At 35.9% G+C, this 23229-nt stretch overlaps 1 long non-coding RNA gene and 1 other non-coding gene across 5 annotated transcripts in view; both read right to left on the bottom strand.

Moving 5' to 3' along the window:
* si:ch211-202e12.3 overlaps positions 1-23229 on the bottom strand; it is a 72729-nt gene that overhangs the window by 44796 nt on the left and 4704 nt on the right. For 2 of the 4 annotated variants that reach the window (XR_012406333.1, XR_012406336.1), the window contains exons 1-2: positions 21092-21259; positions 3040-3109 (exon numbers count right to left, since the gene is read on the bottom strand). This is a non-coding gene — a long non-coding RNA (si:ch211-202e12.3). Of the gene's footprint in view, positions 1-3039; positions 3110-21091; positions 21260-23229 lie in introns of those variants that run through there. The other 2 variants (XR_012406334.1, XR_012406335.1) reach the window with 1 other exon arrangement.
* Positions 18781-18867, bottom strand: mir9-5 (microRNA 9-5). Its single transcript, NR_029998.1, has one exon. It is a non-coding gene; the product is annotated as a microRNA 9-5 (primary transcript).

The following is a 23229-nucleotide window of genomic DNA, read 5'->3' on the forward strand; positions in this document are numbered from 1 at the left end:
AGGCTTAATTAGGTTAAGTAGGCAGGTTACGGTAATTAGGCAAGTCATTATAGAATGATGGTCTGTTTTGTAAACTATCAAAACAAAAGATAGCTAAAAGGGGCTAATATTTTTGACCCTAAAATGGTGTTTAAATTTAAAACTGCTTTTATTTTAGCCAAAATAAAACAAATAAGACTTTCTCCAGAAGAAAAAATATTATCAGACATACTGTGAACATTTCCTTGCTGTGTTAAACATCATTGGGAAAATATTTAACATTTAAATTTAAAGGGGGCTAATAAATCTGACTTCAACTGTTATATATACACACACACACACACACACACACACACACACACACACACACACGCACACACACACACACACACACACACACACACACACACACACACACACACACACACATGCAAAAACATACACAAATACAGCATCCTTGCACAATATATGCATATATGAAAGTGTGTTTCTAAGCGGTGGAATAGCTTGAAGGCGTTGGACCAGCGCTCACTGTCATAACCAAAGAAAAGATTCAAACACACTCGTGCATAAAGAGTCCAAATTAATGTATCTCAGGATGCTGAGTGCATGGACACACACACACACACACACACACACACACACACACACACACACACACACGCTCGTCTGTCTTGGTGCATCTCTCTGGCTGGGTCCTGCTCTATTAGACATGCAGGAATGTTAACATCATTATGCATTATTCTGAGTGTCTGTCTGTGCTTTCACACCCCCCTCTTACTCTCTCTCTCCTCTTCCCTCTTTCCGTTCGCCATATTGTGTCTGAGGAGAGGCCCAGACATGTGTGTGCCACAGACGAACGCAGTATTGTGTCTCCTGTCTGGGGATGGGCATTATTTTAACGGCCTTTCATGTGCTGGTGCACACAAATCACTGATCTTTTTCGGAAATGGAAGACGTGGCAAACACATGCATGCGGACAACCACACCCACTCGCACACGTTTAGAAAGCGTATTAATGCTCCACAGATGCCTTGCAAATAATGGCCAGGCTAGCTTGATGCATTTCCAAACAAAAGCACACACAAAAGTGTGAAAGCGATAGCCCCTGGATACATGTACAGAAAAAAGAAGAGAAAAGAAGCATAGAATTAGATGATTTTGAATGATGTATTTGTTAATGGCACTGAGCGGCTAAATTGATATTACAGCCATGCGCATGTTTACTTATGCAGCTTCATACGAAATGTAATCAGCTGTGGGACTATTAGGTCCCATTTTCAGACTGTTAAAGTAGAGGACTGTGCTAGATCTCTCGGGTAATAATCAAAAGCCATTGAGATACTTAGAAAATGTCACAAATTCTGGTCAAGCTGAAGCATTGACATCATTTTTTTCTTTTCACTTAATTTTTTTTTTATAAGTTGATTTATTTTATATATATATATATATATATATATATATATATATATATATATATATATATATATATATATATATAAAATCCAGTATGATTTTTAGGGGAAAAATCATTTATATATTTATTTATAATTTCTTTAATAGAATCTCTATTACTATTATTAGACTAACAGTATCATCTCTAGTAACCGAGCACCTTTAAATTCACTGATATATGAATCTGAAAATGCATCAGTGCTTTTATATCATCCCATCTGAAGCATTGTGTTAAACAAAAGGACCACAACAGAGTCCAAAATAGAAAAGGAGGTGATAAAGGAGGCAGCTATGAGCAGAACTTATAGCCAGGAATAACTCTCCGGTGCTACGGCTGATCCTTGTTTAAGATAAATCCATGTTATGTGGGTGTGAATTAGATTATATGTAGATTTAATAAACAAAAAGGTGAAAGGGTTTATGCAAATGATTTAGATTAATATGCAATTTTTTGGTGTGTCTTTTAATTCTAGCATTCTGGAGAAATGCTTAAAACAAATAAATATACATGTAAACACTGTGCATTTGCAGTGAACCTCCACTACAGCCTCTTCTCTGCATCCCCTATCAACTCCTCCCCCATGCTGCTTGAAATCTGCATATATTTGCATGGCATTATCATGCGCATATTCTTTGTTCTGAGAAGGAAAGGATGATGCGGTTTACAACCACATCGCGCATCGCTGTTATGCATCCCGCATGAAGATGCTTGGATATTTAATGAATGCAAAAACGCTTTATCACCTGTAGTCATGAATGACAGACTAGCTTTATTTATTTATTAAAAAAAGAGATATGATTGGTTATATGAGAGATCGAGTGCTTCAATTTGTTGAAGGTAGGTTTTTTTATTTTTTATTAAAACACAATTATAAAATCCCAAACCCAAACTTTAGTTATATATAAATGTGCTTGAATGCCATTCAAAACAGATTTAATTTCACAACACCATATGTACTGAAATGTTTCACATAAAACACACTGATACGGGATGTTTGATACACAGCAGAGACATAGGCTGGCATGCTGTAAACTGACATCTATTGTCCTCGTGGGCTCTTCCCTTTGTGCTGCGGCCAACTGTAATCATGCAAACGCAGGCGCCAGACTTCATTAGCTCCTCAGGGCCAACGCTAATCACACCACAGCAAGGCACAGAAGAGGAGGGGCCACGGAGTATGCATAAAACAGCCGGGCATCGCCTGTGCGCTGCTGATATACAGGTATAGTGCACTGATAGCATGAATGCTAACACAAACAGCTATGAGGGAGCTTTTTTCCTTTGATTTGCAAACTTTGCAAGCCAGCTCTCTAGATTGACAGATTTAGAGTTTATAAAGTACAACATTTAAATATATACTGGGTGTGTGGGTATTATAATATAATAAAAATGAATGGGAATCATTTCAAAAAGTGGATTTGATTTTTGTTTTATGTGCACGGATCAATTATTCTGACAAAATAATGAGAATCAAGACTTTTGTGTTGAGGCCAGCATGTTTTGTTGCAACTACAAAAATCAGTCTGATAAAACAGTGTCTATAATTATATATCTTGAGATTGATAATGCCAGATTCTAGCATTTCTATTAATCTGAGAACTCACCTCATCTTTTGAGAACATTGGTATCAGTTTTCATCTGCTCTGTGGTTAATGGTCACGTTTCTCTTCAGCCCTGCAACAAATAATATTAACAAAAGTAAAATAAACAGACGTTTTTAACTTAACTTCTGAAACATTATTTCTGTCCAGGTCCTGATTTGAGCAGATGTTCACCTCCTTTAAGGAGTACAATGAAGTAATGATGTGCCATATGATGTGACAAATTAAACCCACACAAAAAGTATAATAATAATAATAATAATAATAATAATAAAAATAAAATAAAAGTATTTCATCCCAACAATTTCTAAAATGGTTGATTTCTGTGAGTTGTTTTGCAAAGCAGTGCTTCTCAACCACGCTCCTGGAGGACCACCAGCACTGCTTGTTTGGATGTCTCCTTTGTCACACCTATTACTGGTCTTTCAGTCTCTGCTAATGAGCTGGTGATCTGAATCAGGTGTGTTTGATTAAGGAGATATGGAAAATGTGCAGAACTGCTGATCCTCCAGAAACATGGTTAAGAAACACTGCTGTAAAGGAGTATGTCATTCATTTGGTTCTCACATTTTTGTTCTTTATTAAATACACTTTACACTTTACAAACTCTGTCTTTGGCTGTTCCTCAGCCCAAATAAACCTACAGCTTTAACAGTTTTGTTATGCTAAAAACTTTTATTTAAAAAAAAAAAATACTTCAGAAATAGCATGTTTAAGTTGCTTTTCACATCAATTGATTAAAACAAGAAATTAAAAATAAATTGTACAAATAAATACTACAAATATATAATACAAATAAATTTACAATTGTCCCCATGTTTCAGTCAGTCCTGTTACATTTGCATTAAATTTATTATAAAATGCGTGCAATACACCATTAAGGCTATGACTCAGAGGAAGTGGCATACATCTGGCAGTAATCAAGGATGCGTTCTATCATTAAATTGTATGAATTCATGGTTGTTTTTAAATGATTTTTTGAGAATGACAAGCTTAGGTCAGGTTCTGTCACTTTTTTTATAAGTGTAAATGTATGTTTCTCATAGACTGTCCCATATATATATATATATATATATATATATATATATATATATATATATATATATATATATATATATATATATATATATATATATATATATATATGAGCAATATCACACTCGTAGCAGTGCGATATGGCTGTATATCAGCACTGAGGGGAGGCTTGCCTTAGTGCCCCCACCAGTGCCGATATACAGCCATATCGCACTGCTACGAGTGTGATATTGCGTTTATACAACAGTTTGACGGCGTAATTGTGTATATAAAAACAAAATCAAACATGGAGTCTCAAAAAACCCTTTTGTATGAGGAACTACTTTCTTCCAGATTCAAATCATAAGCTGACAGTTAAACAGAAGAGCGTGCATCTTTTAAACTTTAGATCTGTAGCGTCTGATTTTGCTGGCTGTATGTGGGCGGAGTAATATACAAAGAGTAAAGAGGCTGTAGGAGTTCTGATATTGCAGAATATCGCACGGCTCTCAGCCAATCAGATTTAAGAACCAGACAGAACTGTTGTATAAATAAATAAATAAATAAATATATATATATATATATATATATATATATATATATATATATATATATATATATATATATATATATATATATATAAGATAGTATGTATAAACTTTTACAGTATACAAGCAATTGTCTGCAACAGTCTGCTTACACTTTATATTAAGTGGCTCAACCGATTGATACAATAACACTAGTTTTATACGTACTAGCATGTCATTACATTGTAATTGCACTAGCTTACATTTAATAAACATTTATAGTTGCACAGTTAAGTTTAACCCTAACATTACCCCATAACCTTTAAACTTTACGCCCTATAACTTTTACTATTATCAATGCTCCTACAAACTACCCCGAACTCATTAGCAGGCATTTTCTAGATTAAACTAAATCCTCTGTCTTGTAGGTATTTAATGATGAAAGGCACAAAATATAATGTGAGACTTAAAGGCTCCATAAAACATGAAAACACATAAACACGTGTATTATTTTTTGTTTTTGCTTTTTAAAATGATGTTTCAAATGATGAACAGAGCAAGGAAATTTTTACAGTATGTTTGACAATATTTTTTCCTCTGGAGAAAGTCTTATTTGGTTTATTTCGGTTAGAATAAAATGAGCTTTTTAATTTGTTTATAAAAATTTTTAAGGTCAATATTATTAGCCCCTTTAAGCTATATATATTTTTCCGATTGTATAAAAAGCAAACCATTGTTATACAAAGACTTGCCTAATTACCCTAACCTGCCCAGCTAACCTAATTAACCTAGTTAAGCCTTTAAATGTCACTTTAAGCTGAATAATAATGTCTTGAATAAATATCTAGTCAAATATTTATTGTCATCATGGCAAAGATAAAATTAATCAGTTATTAATGAGTTATTAAAACTATGATGTTTAGAAATGTGTTGAAAAAATCTTCTCTCCGTTTAACAGAAGCAGAGGAAAAATATAAACAAGGGGGCTAATAATACTGACTTAAACTGTATATGTGGGTGCGTGATTTTCAGTACTGTTGTTGAGGCATATGACTATGTATTTATTTAAACGCAACTGAAAAATATGTAAAACCAAATAAATGAAATCCAGAATGAAATCAAGTGTACCACCCTCCACAGCTGCAGGATGTGATCTCTGAATGTCCATAAAGACACTCTCTGTCCATGAGTTCCTGCAGCCGGAGTAACCAGGATTGCAGTTACCTGGAGGGGGTTCACCACTGCTGACTTTTCAGATGAAATGGCTCTTTCTGTTTCAAACCATCTCAGTGTATGGTAGATACTGGCAGAAGCTGCATGACTGTCACCTCAAAGCATGTCTGTGGCCAGCAGAGCCCGAGATCTCTGCAGCTATGCATTCCCTAGAGTCTCCCTCCCTCACACACACACACACACATACACACACACACGGTTCTACTGTTGCACCGACCCACAGCATAACATTACATTTATGTTTAGGCATATATACATGTTGTGTGTGGAAAGATATTTCATGTGTGCAGATATTGACAGCTTAACTGAAAGCTCATGCATGATTTCTTGATATGTGCATCAAAAAGTGCAGAACAGCAGATCTGCTACACTGCCTCAGTGCTGCATTTTCTTTATTCAAATGTGTTTATTTGTGTGTCTACTTGTATACCTCAGTAACTTATAACTAATACCTCAATAATATCTAATAATTTAGATTTAATTCAAACTGTATGCATTTTCTGTGCACGTTCCTGTGGTATAGATAAACTACAAACAGGGACGATTACGCTGTACCATAGGTGTTTTTATGTGTGTATGTGTGTGTGTAAACCTGTGCAGTGTGTTATCTAGAGAAACTCTCAAAGAGCGGTGTAGGGCCATGTCCATATAAAGGTAGTCCTCTCCTGACACATGTCAGAGGCAGAGTGACAGCTGTCAGCTTTTATTAAGCCTCTGTGTTCGTATGGTTTGAGCTTTTGACTTAGTCACTGCTGCTACACAATGCATTCTGCAATGTATTTGTTTTGTTTTTGTTTCACATGGGCAAATATTTCATTACATTTTCTGCTGATTTAGTTTTTTTAGGTCCCACTTACAAACATATGCCCATGTAAGATATTCATTATAGCATTGCAGTAATATATAAATACAATCACAATGACTTTAACAGAAAACATGAGCAAAAATTCAATTGTGTTGTTCAAACAGATAATTAATAGCCGAGATATGTTTGGCTATTATTTTCCAAGTCAATCTGTTTCCCAAACAAAGACATGTCAACTTGTGGCTGAACTGTCATAGTACGATGCATCGTTTGGGAAAAGAGTAGTGAAAAGTGTTTCCCAAAACCCGTAGTTTCTCTGTTGCAGATCCATTGTTTGAACCACGTTAGTTAAAACATCAAATGTCCACGATGGTGCTCTAAACGGGGTGAAGTAGCAACTTCTTTAGAAAAAAAAATGTGCAAATTATATTGTTTTACACGCACACACATTTAAAAAAAAAATACACTCATGCACTCGTTTTTCATATTAATTAAAAAGTCAGAATTATTAGTCCCCCTTTGAATTTTTTTTTTTTCTTACACGTATTCTAATCTCATATAAATCATCAAAAAATATATTTTTGTAATTTACAGAAAAAATTAAAAATTGCTACTTAATAATAATAATAATAATAATAATAATAATAATAATAATAATAATAATAATAATAATAATAATAATAATAATTTTCCCAGTGTTGGGTTGAAGCTGGAAGGGCATTCGCTGCGTAAAACATATGCTGGATAAGTTGGCGATTCATTCTACTGTGGCAACCCCAGAATAATAAAGGATTAAAGTAAAAAAGAAAATGAATGAATAATAATAATAATAATAATAATAATAATTATTATTATTATTATTATTATTAAGCATGGTATTGTTTATTTATTCATTCATTCAAAAATATTTTATTTTTTAAATCAAATACATTTTTTTCTTTACCTAAACAATTTGACCCATTCAATCCACTGCAGAAATGTTCTAACCAACAGGCACAATGTACACTAGGCAACAGATAAATTTCTGAATACATAAACTACTATAAATTAAAACTAAAATTAAAATGTTTAAAATAAATATTATGCTATATATTTTTGTTTTCACAAGCTTTGGAGATCTAACGTAAAATCCAAATTATTAACGTAACTTCTTTTTAAATAATAGTCATCTATAGCTTTGTAATGAGCAATGGCTGCGTTCAAAATGACATAAATGTTTACAAAGTGCACTGCAAAAGGAACGCAATTGTCAATATAATATTTATAAAACTGAACTGTAAAAATACTTTGAAAGCAAATTACACTAAAGAGAGATGACTTTAAATGTTTTTTTAACCCTTTAACTGCCCCACAAAAATATATATTTTCCCATAATTTCTTAAAAGTCAACCATTTGGTAGAAGTTGATATCTCGGTTTATGGAAAAAGTACCGGAATTAAAACATTTACTATGAATAATCTAACATTTTTAAGATAAATAATTAAACAATACAAATAAAACATTTTTGAACACTAAATTAACTTTATTTTTAAAGTATGCCATAAAATAATTTAGGTTTTCATTTAACACATTTTCTTGTATTTGTTTTTACAATAAAACCAAAATCAAGTGCTACAGATTGTTTTTTTTTTGTTTTGTTTTTTGATCTTTTGATTTATTGTAAACCAACATTTTTGTGTAGAGTCAACTGTTATTCCTTTAATTACTTTAACAGTCATTATTTAAAACAGTCAAAACATGGTCAACCATTTGGTAGAGCAGGCAGTTAAAGGGTCAAATCATTCTGAGATTAAATGTTGGAATGTTTCAAAGGAATAGGGGGATAACTGGGAATAGAACACAACCAGGAACAATGCTTCTAACTACAGCTCGAGAGGTGTAGTTGCAAGAGTACAGTTTGCGACACAGTTTGCTAATGTTCGTTGAAACGATGGATTTGGTTTGGTTTGTAAAGACGCAACTTAAGTCCTTAGTTGGCTTTGATGGTTTTCGGAAACATATACTAGATAGCTTTTGTGCTGAATGCAAATGTAAAAAAGCAGAAACAAAAAGCAAATTCCAATAAAAAATATATTTATTAAAAAAAACATAAGAACAAATTAATTTACAAAATTCAATGCAATACAATTTAACACAACATTTGATTTGCTTCTTATGTTTAGCGAATATTCTCTTGTGGTTTATAATAATTGAATGTATACAACAAAAACACTAGTATACACCTTTTTACAATCACAAACCATTCATCCAGGTAGAGAGCAACAAATAAGCTAAGCAGCGATATGCTAAAAAGCCACGTCTATCCACATGCTTGTGTCGCCTGCAGTACAGTGAAACCAAGGTCCATTTTGGCTCTTGATGTTGGCAGCGTTTGAGTCGTCCCCACTCCCCATCCCCCACCCTCCCTCCACACCCTCAGCGTCTGCACTCACTGGATCCTCTGCCAACACCTCAGCCCTGACAATCAGCAGCTACTGGACTATATATGAAGGCCGACTGCTCTAGCATGGAGCCAGGTATGAATCCCCAGCTGACACTCTGCATCACATCTGATGGCTGAGAAGCTAGAGCTCCCTCTTGCTCATACGCACACACATACCCACTATAGCTGTATAGCTTACAGATCATGGCTAGCTACAAACAAAAACACTTAGGAATGATCACGCAAACAAGCATACATAAAAAAAACAGCCCTCACCTCCTTGCACACTGCTGATTGGTACAAAAAACACCAATAGGGAGCAATTCAGGACATTTTTGTTTTATACTTGTTCACAACTGGTTTTCGTCAGTCTGACCATAGGATCACACTAAAAGTCTACTTTTAGAGATACATTCTTAACTGTTCTTGCTGAATTGAAGAATTTTTAATATCTGTGGAATGTTTACACTGTAAGAAATTTTCTTTATAGCAGGGGTTTTTATTAATAAAATGTTTTTCACACTTAGAAAAAAAAAAAAAAAAACATTTTCTGAAAGGTTCTTCGGGGAACCAAAAATGGTTATTCTATGGCATCACTCCGAAACCCCCTTTTTGAACCTTTTAAGAGTGTAGTTGCAAACGCTTTTGACTGGATTGCTTTCATATTGTGAAAGCTCAAAGGGTGCTTGAATGCATTCCGACACCCACAAACGCAGTAGTTGTCATCTACATCCTTTCATTCCATTTCCTTCCAGCTTCCAGCATACCGTCCAGATTTGTTTATTCAATACTACTCGTGCTCCGGTGAAGGTGATGTTGAGTGTAGTGAAATGGGTCAGAATGTCCTCAATGAAAATATGAACACAATTAGTTCACAGGAGACACAGCACGTTATTACCAGGCAGAAACAAAGTCTGTTTTTGTTTTGTTTTTTTACACAAAAGACTGCAAATAGGATGAAACCATTGTGGAACTTCCTTTGAGAGAGCTCACCAAAACAAGTGAATATAACTTGATGTATATAACTTTGTATTATAATTTTGCAACATTGTACCAAGCACATGTAATGATTGAAAAACTGTGGCTGATTTCTTTATCCTTTCTTTTTAATTCCCTTTCTGATAGCTTAATCAGGAGAACACATGTTTGTTAATGCTATTCATTCATACTCTGGTCCATTGGTGTTTCTAGGCCTATTTCAGGAGGGCTGTATTTGCAGGTGTTTGCTATAGATACACTTGTATCACTTGTACACCAATGTCATGAAGAGCAATGGGGTTTCCCATCTACTATTTCCTCCAGCAAAACTTTAACCCTTAACAAAAGATTTTACTATTTTTATTTCAAAATGAATTACATTACAGTGCTTTATTATTATTAGAGTTAAAATATATTTATGCCATTTAATCAGAAAAGTTGCAGTTTTATTTATTTAATAAATGTAAACAAAAATGTACTTGAATATAGAATGTTTTTTACAACAGTAAACAGGTGTGTTGAGCCTATTTGGCTAATTCAGAACTTAGATGGCTATGCCTGTCAATACAATACAGTGGAATACTGCTAGTTCAGCAAACAACTCTACTATATTAGACAAACAAATGTAATGTTAGTAATACTAATACAAAGTTGAAGTCAGAATAAGTAGCTCTCTGAATTATTAGCCACGTTTATATTTTTCCCTAATTTCTGTTTAACGGAGAGAAGATTTTTCAGCATTTCTAAATATAATAGTTTTAATAACTTATTGCTAATAACTGATTTATTTTATCTTTGCCATGATGACAGTAAATAATAATTTACTAGATATTTTTCAAGACACTTCTATACAGCTTAAAGTGACATTTAAAGGCTTAACTAGGTTAATTAGGTTAACTAGACAGGTTAGGGTAATTAGGCAAATTATTACATAACAATCGAAAAAACTATAGCTTATAAAGGACTATAATACTGACCTTTAAATTATTATTTTTTATTTAAAACTATTTAAAATAATATTTAAAACTTTATAAATATATAGCTTGTATACTGTAAATATAATTTTTATAAAATATTTAAAACTTATTCTAGTCAAAATAAAACAAAAAAAAAAGACTTTCTCCAGAAGAAAAAATATTATCAGACATACTGTGAAACTTTTCTTGCTCTGTTAAACATCATTTGGGAAATATTCCAAAAAATAAAAAGATCAAAGGAAGGCAAATAATTCTAACTTCAATCATATATCTTAACAAACCATTGCAAATCCAGGTGTATATATATATATATATATATATATATATATATATATATATATATATATATATATATATATATATATATATATATATATATATATATCAGTCCAGCTGAGACTAATACTTTGTGTAGCCATGTGGCACAAAGCCATTGTGACTGTGAATGATTGTTGCCTACTGTCTATACTGTTGTGCTTTTTTTTGTCCTCACCGCCAACCTTTACACGTTCTTATCTCATTTCTCAACACATTTAGAGCAGGAGACACTCTCATTTCCTCCCATTAACCACTGACAGGCTGAGTCTAAAACATGCAGGAATTTAATTACATTCGGTCGGCACTCATAACTGTGGTCTGGTAGCGGGGAGGGTGGCTGAGGTGGAGGTAAGTTGCACACATCAGGTATAAGTGTGTGTGTGGGTGGGTGGGTGCGAGAGGGAGGGAGTTTTGCTGACACCTCTGTTGCCCACTTTCACGCTAATTAACACTTCTCAGATATAGCGGGTGATGGCGGTCTACATGACAGGCTCAAGAGGACATTTGCACAGACCTTTCGTTTCTGAACAATCTGTGCAGATAAAGGTGCGTGCAATACTTGTGTCAAACGTATAAGCAGGTGTATAATTTATACACATGCAAAAACACTAAACTGACAGCAACAAATGCACACGCGTGAAACGGATCCTTGCCAATGCTGCCTCATTATACCATCCCTGCCGGTCACCGTCTGTAGAAAGTCATGCAGTAACTGTGTCCGAAGCGGAATAACACAGGGCCATGGTGGTGTGATTCATGTAACTGTCCATTCTCCATGAGAATGCCTCACTGCCACTCTGCACTATAATATCATGTCTTTTTGATGCTTTCCTCCACAGTGAATTCAAAGGGACTCTAAAGAAGCCCATCACTCTGTGACAATCGATGTCAGATCGTGCTGCTAGATGTGTGTAGCACATTTCAACGTGAGAATGAGCGAATGAGCTTGCTATTAGCATTTATTTTACGTCGGAGGGCAGTTGATCGACTTAATGAATGAGGAGCTCTCTGTTCTCCAAGTGAAGCTAGATCTAATACATTAGCAGGCTTAACACGCATGCGCCGTCTATGCTAACCTTCTATATGTTTTTGTGCATCCGTATGGCGGTGATATACAAGGAGGTACGCATTAAGAGTCATTTCTAGCACTCCTGCCTCGACAGTGCCAAGAGGACTCGCGGAGATGAAAGGTAATGCAAATGGAAGTGTCATACAGAGAGTTCCATTCCAGACAGGCACCTTTGAAATAATTAAGACAGTGGAATGGAGTGGAGCTCGAGTGAGGAATAGCAATTCCTTTGAGTGATTCTTCTAAAAGACAGGAAGCAACCAGGCACAACACCGCAGCGCAAATCTTACGACAGCATCTCCATTGAAACGTTCGTTAAATTAGCCTAAAGGCCATTTTAAGGTTAATTTGATCGTTAAACGCCATAATCTCTGTCGAAAGGGACAGACCTCTATAATAACAATGACCTTTTTACAATAATCAAGGTGTTATTAAAATGTAATCACATTCAACACAAAACATGTCAAAACGTGTTAAATGCTGGTTAACCGGCCGTCTTACCCACGGGCCACAATTCCACAAACGGCGAATAAATATTCATCCAGAATTTCCTAATCGCACACGGCTACAGATGAATACAAAGTGGGTGAAATGCTGAGGATTCCATGCTGTGTTGGAATATGGCGCATGTGTTGAGCCGGATAAGTGCAAGCCTTGCCACAAGCAATTCGCATATGCAGCAGACAATAATGGGGTGGGTTTATGCATGCAAATGGCTTCCTTGACATGCACCTTCCCAGCGACGCTAGCTAATTTCATAATTGGCGAGCGTGATTATGCGAACGCGCTGGTACCTTTTTGGAACATGTCGAGTTGGGCTTGTAATCAAGCGCGTGCCAGCGGACATTTTAGGTCTATCCTTTTCGCATGCTCACCACTGCTAAATTCTTTAAGATGGTGGCACCTTGAAGGAAATGCTACTGCGCTGACGGAGCCCAGCCCACCTCCTCCCTGCCCAGAGTCTGCAATGCGATTCTGGGAAGATTGTGGGGCACCCTTTGCCTACCCCACCTGCATGATAAATTTTTAATTCCCACGTCACTAATAAGGATATTAAGCAGAGTCTGGAGCTTCCGCATATATGCATGAGTCCGCATGCATTACATTTGCATAGAACTGAGTGATTCAAATGGAAGTATGCTAACGCGCTGCGCTTCACTGTGCAACATTTATGGCATGTATGACAAATGCAGTCTTTGGATTGGGACCCATGTTTTTAGACACACACGCATACACACAAAACATTTCAGGGCAGACTTTCCAGAAAACATCCCTAATTATACTCATTTCATCCATGCTGATTATTAAGGTCAACATCCTAATGATTTTTCTTCAGCAAAGTATTTTTGAAATGAAGCTCTTAACAGATTTGTTTTACAATATAAAATTATATATATATATATATATATATATATATATATATATATATATATATATATATATATATATATATATATTTTTTTTTTTTTATATATATATATATATATATATAATTTACAAAATAAATTATGATTAAGATTATTTAAACATGTACAGTGTAAAAAAAAGTACTAGCAAAAATATTTTGTTGAGATTTACATTTTAAACAGTATTAGTATTTTATAAATAATATAGTTCAACTTCTTACTGACAGAACATTTAGGATCTCTCAGCTCTTAGTTTTAAGAGCTATTTGACACACAGCTATTGACTTATTTATAGCTCTGTGAATTTGCATAATCTAAATTCAGCAGACAACAGACATGCTCAGTCAGGCCACTGCAGTTAACATCACTAATGCATACGGTGTCACAGCGCTGTCATTGCACAAATTGCTTCTAGCTTTGAGTAAACCATAACATTTTTCCATCGCGTATCGTTTTATAACTGTCATTATCATGCACTTATATTAACAGTAGATATGCTGCAATAAAATAAAACACACGCAGTGTACTACATTATGACATATTTTGAACAAAAACAACTGCACTAAAAGAACATATTCAATGGACTTCACTGAATTTTGTTTAGGCAAGTGGTTGTAAACTATTTATATTAGCTGAATTTAAACAAGCCAATTAAATTTTGTAATGTTCAACTTTGTTTGTTTAAATTTAGTCCATATAAGTAGTTTGCAACCACTAACCTAAACATAAATTGAGTAAATTGTATTTTTTTCCCACAGTACACCATTTCACAGAAGATCAAATTAATAATTCATCCGAACAAATTGGGAAATAAACATGGCCTCATCTAGTTTTAAATTTAAAGGGAAAGTTTACCCAAAATGAAATTTCTGACAAAATTTACTCACCCTTCAAACCTTTACTTCCTCTCCTCTGTTGAAAACAAAAAAATACATTTTGAAAAATGTTGGGAACCTATAACCACCAACTTCCATAGTATTTGTTTTTCCTACAATGAATGCTACAGATTTCTTCAAAATATAACCTACAGTGTTCAACAGAAAAAAGAAACTAATAAAGGTTTGGAATCAATTGAGGGTGAGTAAATAGAGGGAATTTTCTTTTTTTTTTGGGTGATCTATCCCTTTTAGGTCATGATTAAACTAATAACTGCACATCTGAACCGTACATTTTCAACCTTTGCAATTTGTCTGCATTTATTTGTGACACTAAAGTGTTATTACAGTACAAGAAACATTTACAATCCCTGCACTACTTCTAAATATGGACACTGAGCCTGAGGTTAATTGCACATTTAAGTTGCCAGTTTACCTGTCTTTTTTAATGCCCAAGAACTGCTCATTGACTCTAAATGAACAAAATAAATCTAAATTTGAGTTTAAAGTACCAGATTACTGCTAAAAGTGTCACACAATCATACACAAACAGTGCAAGTCAAGTCTTAATGCAACAAACATGAATACATGCATTCAAGCAGATGCACACACGCATACATATCCACCATCCAATATTACACACAAACCCACACATATATGGAACCTATCCCGCTTTTGCACATTGCCATCATACGCATGTGAGATCACCGCTTGTTGCCACAGCGACTCCAACCAGCGGGAGCAACACTGTACATGTGACCTGGTCGAGAGGAGGCGGGTCTTAAGGATGCTCAGTGCCAACATGTATCTGCTTGTTTAACATCCCAGCACATTGTAAGGCACTTTATTCCATTAGTTTTCCGAAAAGCAAGCTTGGTAAATCAAGAATCTCTTCTTAAGATATCCATGCACTGCAGATCAGAAAGCACAGAGAGACTGCACTTGTCTTATCACAACACTAAAATGTACTAAATTGCTGCATTTGCTTTAGATGTATGACAGTAACTTAATGTATAAAAGTGAAAAGTAATTTGTAAACATACAACCTGAGGAATTATCTGAACCTTAAAACAGGGAGTTAATCTGGGTAACTCTAAACACTTAAACCTAAGCTTTCTCATTATAAAGTGAGATAAATAAATAAATACATAAATAAATAGTATTAAGCAAAACTTATATATATATATACATAAAGTAAAGTGTGCTCATTTGAATTCAGTGAAGAAACCCCGAACACACATCCTTACTATTACACAAAATAAATCACATCCAATTTCTCTGAACACTGTGTCCCGCTGTGCTAGAATACAGATGGTTGAAGATGCTTTCACATCTGCATCTACAATTATTTTCATCCAAATGTGACGACTTTTATGACAATCAAATAAGCATGGAAGTGATAACTAAAATCAAATAAGACATACTTAAATAAATATATTTAAATAAATTCAAGGACTAATTATTTCCAAAGTGGAAAAAGAAAACAAACAGAAATGACAAAGCATGTCAATTCACCAAATGCTAACAGTTCAATGTGAAGAGTATTAAAGAGGCGCTGTAAAAGGTGTGTGACCAAAAACAGGCGGACGATGTGGAGTAGCCAAAAATATGAAGATTGCTTGCCCAATGAATACTGATACGCTGCCATCGTCGCCATGGTTATAGTATTCAGCCAATTACAAGACGGCAATATGCCTGACTGTCTAACACACACATGCACACGCACACGCACACACAATAGCAAATGGCTCATTCATAGAGCTGCAGGCAGCCAGCCTACTACATAAAAATTAATATTCAAAAGCAGCCTTGGAGTTCACCTCAATCTAGGTCTGAAATCATGCAAACATATGGAATTATTAGTCTAAGCTCTAAGCACTTATGTTTTTTCTCTCTTTCTTTTTTTGCTTATTTCCATAACCCCTCCCCCAGATTTAAAATCAGTGTCATTTTGCTCTAGTAAAACATAAAAAATAATAACAAGTCAATCAATGAATATATTATTTTGTATTCTACATGTTATAAATTAAAACACTGGCTTATAGCATGAAGTGGTTTCTTCTCTATAGAATCACTGATATTCTTGAAGAAGAAAAAAGTGACCCATTTCTATCACTCAAAGCTTGTGCTCGCAGTAATGAGATCAGTAATCTCAAAAATGATTTGCAAACATTCAACACTGCATTCAAACTAACAACAGTACACATAAATCTGTAAAGTGGGCATTTTGAATAGATTGACTGACAAGTCATGGTGCATACAAAGCGAGCGCTGGATATGTAAAACGCGAGAAGACGTAACATTATCATAAGATGGAATTATGAGTTTCGTGTGATGCTAGAATGACCTAGAAAAAAAAGATCATAAACAGGATGCGTTAAACTAATTCCCCCTCACAAGTGAATGAAATAAGCAGGTTTTTGTTTTTAACACCCCATTTGTTTCTTGTATGGAAATTTGAGAATTCAAAAGGAAAGGTGAATGTGTTTTCACAATGGATAACTGCCTGATAATATCATGTTCTCAGGTTTTTTATTTCTTATTGACAACATATAAGGCCCTGTTATAATTCACAGAAAAGAGACTGGGATCAAAATGCTTTACTTTGTCAGGCAGTTAATTAAGCTCTGTGTTGTATTATTATTATTACTATTCTATTCATTAAATTTAGCTGAAAAGCCCATTTGTAACATTATAGCAAATAAAATAAAATACATACATAAATAAATAAATGAATTAATAAATTAATTAATCTAATAATACTATCATTAGAATTTATTGCATGCAATATTTTTAGAAATAGTAAAATTAGTATTTAGTTTTAACATGTTTAAAGCTGTGGGCTACTTCTAAAAAAAATAATAATAAATAAATAAATAAATTGCTATTTCACACTGGAAAGTGTTCAGCAGAGTTACTGAAATGATGCTACGCCTTTCAAGAGAGAATAAGTGTTAAAGTTGACTAATTTAGTCAGTGTTGGGCCTATACAATGAAATCTTCAACTTGCATTAGGCCCCTAAAATAATAAACAAAAAAGCCACCCTGAATGAACATTAATGTCTAGTGCAAAGAATAAATACGGTATAATGAGAGGGCGTTAAGCCAGACGGGGGGGAAATCTCACACTTGTCAAGTTCAAATGCAAGCGCTTTGAGGACAATAGCGGTGATGTCATGTTTTAACGCAGAGCTGCAGCAAAGCTATGCTTCAAAACTTCAAGCTCAATACGCCACTTCTTTTACATACACACGCCTTATTCCCACACTTACAAACAATTCAGCTCGGCGGCGGCAGGAGTAGCAGCGTTTACAGCGATCATGCCTGAGAGAAATTCACAGCCGTTGGGCTACTGTTCCGGCTTTGGGGCCCGCGTCTGCCGAGGCTGGGAACGCTCGCCACTTTCTAAAGGGATGCAGATGAGTCGGGTGCACTTGACATCTTTTCATGACCCATGTCGCCCCCAGCCCCCCCAGCCCGCCGGCGCTGTCTGTCATATTCTGGATAGGGCCGTGGCATTGCCACTTGCCCTCGAGCGTGGGAATGGGAGCGTCCAGTCGTTCACATCTACTGCGCTCCGTTTAACGGAATCAATTAAGGAGGACCGACCCCCTCGCTCCCCATGTGCCCACCCCTTTTCATTTTTGTCAGCTCTCTCTATATGTCCTAATTATTTCTGTTTGGGATGCCAGCGCCGTTTCCTGGCCAAAGGCGACCGAGCTGAAATAAATAGTGAGCACGTGGGTTCCTCTCTCTTCACGTGTCAGTTTCAGTAAATTGGTGAGATCATACAAAGTTGAGCATTATTAATTTCCTCTCTGCCAGTCTATTCGTCTATTTGTTTTCCTCCACAAGGAAAAGGAAAATAAGTCGTTATTTGTTTGCTTGAGTTACCGGTTGAATTTTGCCCGCGAGCTATGAGAAATAAAAATACGCAGTATTCAAATCATTATAGCACCAAGTGAAGCCTAAAACAAAACACAATAAAACCCAAAATATTGTCTAACATGTTGTGTAGCCAAAAGCTACTGACACAGGCTATAACAGAATACAAATTCTTTTTTCTTTCTTTTTAAATGCATCTTCGTGTCAATAGGCAGCCAGAGTTTCGATGAGCCAGGAGGCAGTTTTTACTTTCGGTTATCTAGCTTTATGAAGTGCAAAATACTCATACAGCTAGATAACCAAAGATAACAACTCGCTTCCAATTCCACAACAGTAATCCCAGGATACCTCCGTGTCTTGTGTAAGAATAAATCCAAGTGGAGAAGTTGCTAAAACACAATAGAAAAAAATAGGCAATGGACTTCACAATTGTCATTTGTAGTTCTTAAAAGTGGATATGCTCGCAACCAAAAAAAAAAAAAAAAAAAAGATCAAATATATATATAAAAACAAATAAATGACAGTTTCTTCAATCAAAACGAAAGCTATAATCCATTTGACACCGGAGCAGTTAACGTTAAAACAATATGAGAGTTGGAGTGAGGGAGCCTGTCGAATAAGAAGCAGTCATCCTCGTACAGGCCATCATTTGCATTGCAAATTACCTCCCAATCTCACAAAAGGCTCCTTTGGCTCTATTAAATCGTGGCAGCAGCGATAGATATCCCACGGAACCAGCAGCGAGATTATACAAAGAGGGGAAAAATCCGATTCCAGAGGAAAAAAAGTGCACGCGGAAATAACATCGCGTTTGTTTCGCCACTGAATGGAGGGATCGCTCTCTTAGTTTTGGCCGAGTGGTGGGCAGGTTGTCCGTGCACGGAGGAGATCGGTAATGCCACAGATCCCTGAGAGCTGCTAGGAGAGAGACGAGAGGAGGATTGTGTTGCTGCTGCCAGCGGTCTGAGAGAGGGAACAGGGCCACATCTCGAGGAGTGGGGGGGCGGAGGGGGTAAGCGGGGGGACGGGCTTCCAGTACCAAAATATGGACCAGCCAGAGAAGGTCAAAGGTCTCGGACCACGGGAGTGCAAAACCTTGTTGATGAGGATGATGATGTTAATGATGATGTCATTAGAAATCTCCAGAGCGCGTTTGCATTCCTCGTGCAGGTTGAGGCTGCGGTGGTCGCGCGTTCTGTATATTCAACTACGAGCATTCTTGATGGAAATATCTGACAGGCAACGCCAATCACCCTCGCTCACCGGGATTTTAGATCGCGCTATTGAAAACATCAAAAAGAGGAATCTTGCGACCGACAGTCAACACGCAAAGGTATGTTTAGCACTGTATAGCAGATCGCGCACTAGACAGTGGAAGGTGATTTCCAGTGCAAGTACATATATGTTGATGCCCTCATATTCTCACCAGTGGTGCCAAAATCTTTATTTTTTAACTAATTAACATAGTCGTGCGTACTTTCTGTTCCATAAGAACTGGAAGTGGATAACAAACCTATCATTCAAAACGTGATGCTGACTTTCAGAAGCCGTGTGGGTTTCAGAATGGGAGTCTTGCAGTACAACTCTCTCTCTCTCTCTCTTGCTCTTTCTCTCTCTCTCTCTTGCTCTTTCCATCTATGTATGTCTATGTATGAAAACTCTGAATAAATTAATGCTTTTATATATAGTGTCTTTATTTGATTTTGTACAGAGTGTCATTACCTGAATCAGCTGTCTTAGACATGCTGAGGTGTTCTAGGCCTAATGTTTTACAGCACTTTTGTTCAGACACAACTCATTTAGGGGTGTTTTCTGACTGAACTAATTTAGGAAAGCTATATCAAAGCATATCACATCCAAGTATCATATCTAAAGTTGGAACACGTGTCCTGGTTAAAAATTAAATAAAATTATTTTTAGCATTAGTCTGGCCTTCCGGTGATGTTATACTGCCACAATGGAGCAAGCAGGGTTAAAGCAGGTAAACACAATAACACTTAAAATCAGGAGTGAATAAAACAATTCGACTCACATTTTCCCAGATTACGAAGATTTGGATTCAGAGAAAAAGCACATGATTTTCTTAGGACAACAGCAGAAAAAACGGGTTTCTTGAGGTTTGACCATGCAGTTTTGATAGAGAAGTAACAGTTCAAATAACATCCATGCTATTTTTATGACAGAACATAAAAATTCTTAATTGATGTGTGACCAGCAAACAAAATAACCCAGCGCATAACGAGTGTTCTGTGCCAACATGCAAAATTCACCTTCAAACAATGTTAAGTTATGAACTGTCACTCACTACTTGTATATCACTGCATGAGACTTTGGCCTTGAGACAAGTGCTTTGTGTCAGATCAGCTCAAAGTATCGGTGCAAACATCTATGACATTGTTCAACATTGAGATTGTTATACCTTGAAAATAAAATTCAAAATGCAATGTCTTGTGTCAAACTTTGCAATAATAGCACTGTATTATTCTTAATGGGCACAAAGAAGAACAAATTAAAAAGGATGAGAAGTGTCTTCAGATGTACTCACTTGAGCAAAGGCTTTTTTTTAATTACGCAGATGTCGACGTGACCAGATGCAACTCCAGCTGTAGGTAAGAACCCGGCGTGCACGAGGAGCGTTCGGTTTAAAATTGCCGCTAATACTCTGTTCATTACGCGTGCCTTAGCGGCACTGATTCTCACAAGAGCGCAGTCCAGGCGCACCAGAACGACAGCTACCGTATAAGCGAGAGCCAGTGAGAGGGGGAGAGAGGAAGGAGGGGTTGAGAAGTTTCCCATAACCTATTTGTCTGCAGCACCAAATAGAAAAGTGCACTGTTGAGCAGAGAAGGTCGGCATGTTTTTCCCCCCTTTCTTTCCTTTTCTTTTTTTCATGAAGGGTGTTCGGGAGGGGGCAGTCCTCTCTGTGAAAGAAAGGACGTGCTCTGAAATTCAAACAAGTTCGCCAGGTCTTTTGTTGGACTTGAACTGAGGAGGCATTGTTCCTCTATTGGCGTGGACTAGCCCCAAGTTCCCAGACCAGGTTACGGATTGACTGCGGTAATGAATTTGCTCCGAGCGCTTCTGCCCAACACGTTTTGACTGACGGAACGCAATGGCCACCTGACACTGAGAGGACATCATTAGCTCGGAGAAAACTTGCACACTGATACGCAATGGCTTAGGATGAAGAAAAAAGTAAAAGTGAAATCTTTACACTTTAAGCTTGCCATAACCTTAAGTGCGCGCGCGCGCAAGCACAGAAATGGGCCTTTTATGCAGACTTGTCCCCATGCCTTAAATGTATAGGCCCATGGGCTACATGCAATAACATTTACAGTGTATGAATTATACAGTAAATTATCTTTATGGCCTCTAGTTACAATTAGAGCCAACCTATCTAAAATTAGTTTAAACATAGGCTATATAACATATTAAGTAATGAATTAAGCAGATTAAATAATTAATAGCCATTTTAAAGCCCCAAAATGTGCAGCATTCTGTTGCTATAGTTACCTCTTCTAGTTGCTGTGTTTTAAGTAGCCTATGCGCTCTGATTCACGTCTATTCAAACTTTGTGTATATATATATATATATATATATATATATATATATATATATATATATATATATATATATATATATATATATGTGTGTGTGTGTGTGTGTGTGTTACGTATGTGTAGCTAGAAATAGCCTATATTCAGCCTATAAAGAATCTGATGCCAAACCTGTCTGTATGCCAATCTGTGTTGAGTATTTAAACCTTTATTAAGGAGAAAACACCACAACCCAATCCATCAAATTCACAAAATGTCATTAAATTATAATGATTATTATTAATATAAGCATAGTATTATGCCAGGGTGTTTTATTACACCAGTTTTTAAACAAGATTTTTTTTTTCAGATTATGAACCTTTCCTAGGTCATATTCTTTCACAGTCCTAAATTATTGCAGGCACTTATGTTTCACTAAAACGAATTCACGTTTAGATTTTACAACGAGGTCACGTCCAATGACGTAGCAAGCCTATCGGCTACGTGCAGCCATATTTAAATACATCAGGGAAATTAGCGCATCAAATATGCAAATCCCCCAACATTGCCTTTCTTTCAGCGGTCGGAGTAATTTCCCCTCATCGGCTTCGATGTGGTCCCTTTCTTTTTTGGAAGAAGTTGCTGTTTTTTTTTACTGAAAGAAGGCACCTTTCTTAACCGTGAATACTGGAACATATGCAGCAAAGAAGCGGGGACTCTTTGCCAGGGAAATCGCCCATCATGCATAATGAGACGCCTGCTCCGCCATTCTTACATCTTCACTGCAGTTGGTCCTTGCGTGTGTATTATTTTTAATATTGATGCATATTTAAAAGGTATATTTGAATTTTCTTTGCATTTACTGTGGCTGCGTTGTTTTTTTCCATTTCATCTCCTTCGCATTTTTGGAAGATGTGATTTGCCTTTTCACGATGCGTATTTTATAGTCAATTGACATTGTCTACATTATTGTACAATTTTAACCATATAGAAGGGTTAGCATTACTTCCGACTGTTTCTCTTATTCCTCCTTTAAAATCCGCAAATAGACAAATATTATATAATATAAATGCTAAAAAGGGCGAACAAAGACATTTGAACGATACAAAAAGACACAAAGAGAATTGTGTGAGATTAGCATATCATT

The sequence above is a fragment of the Danio rerio genome, chromosome 5 (assembly GCF_049306965.1).
Source record: "Danio rerio strain Tuebingen ecotype United States chromosome 5, GRCz12tu, whole genome shotgun sequence".
Lineage (NCBI taxonomy): Eukaryota > Metazoa > Chordata > Actinopteri > Cypriniformes > Danionidae > Danio > Danio rerio.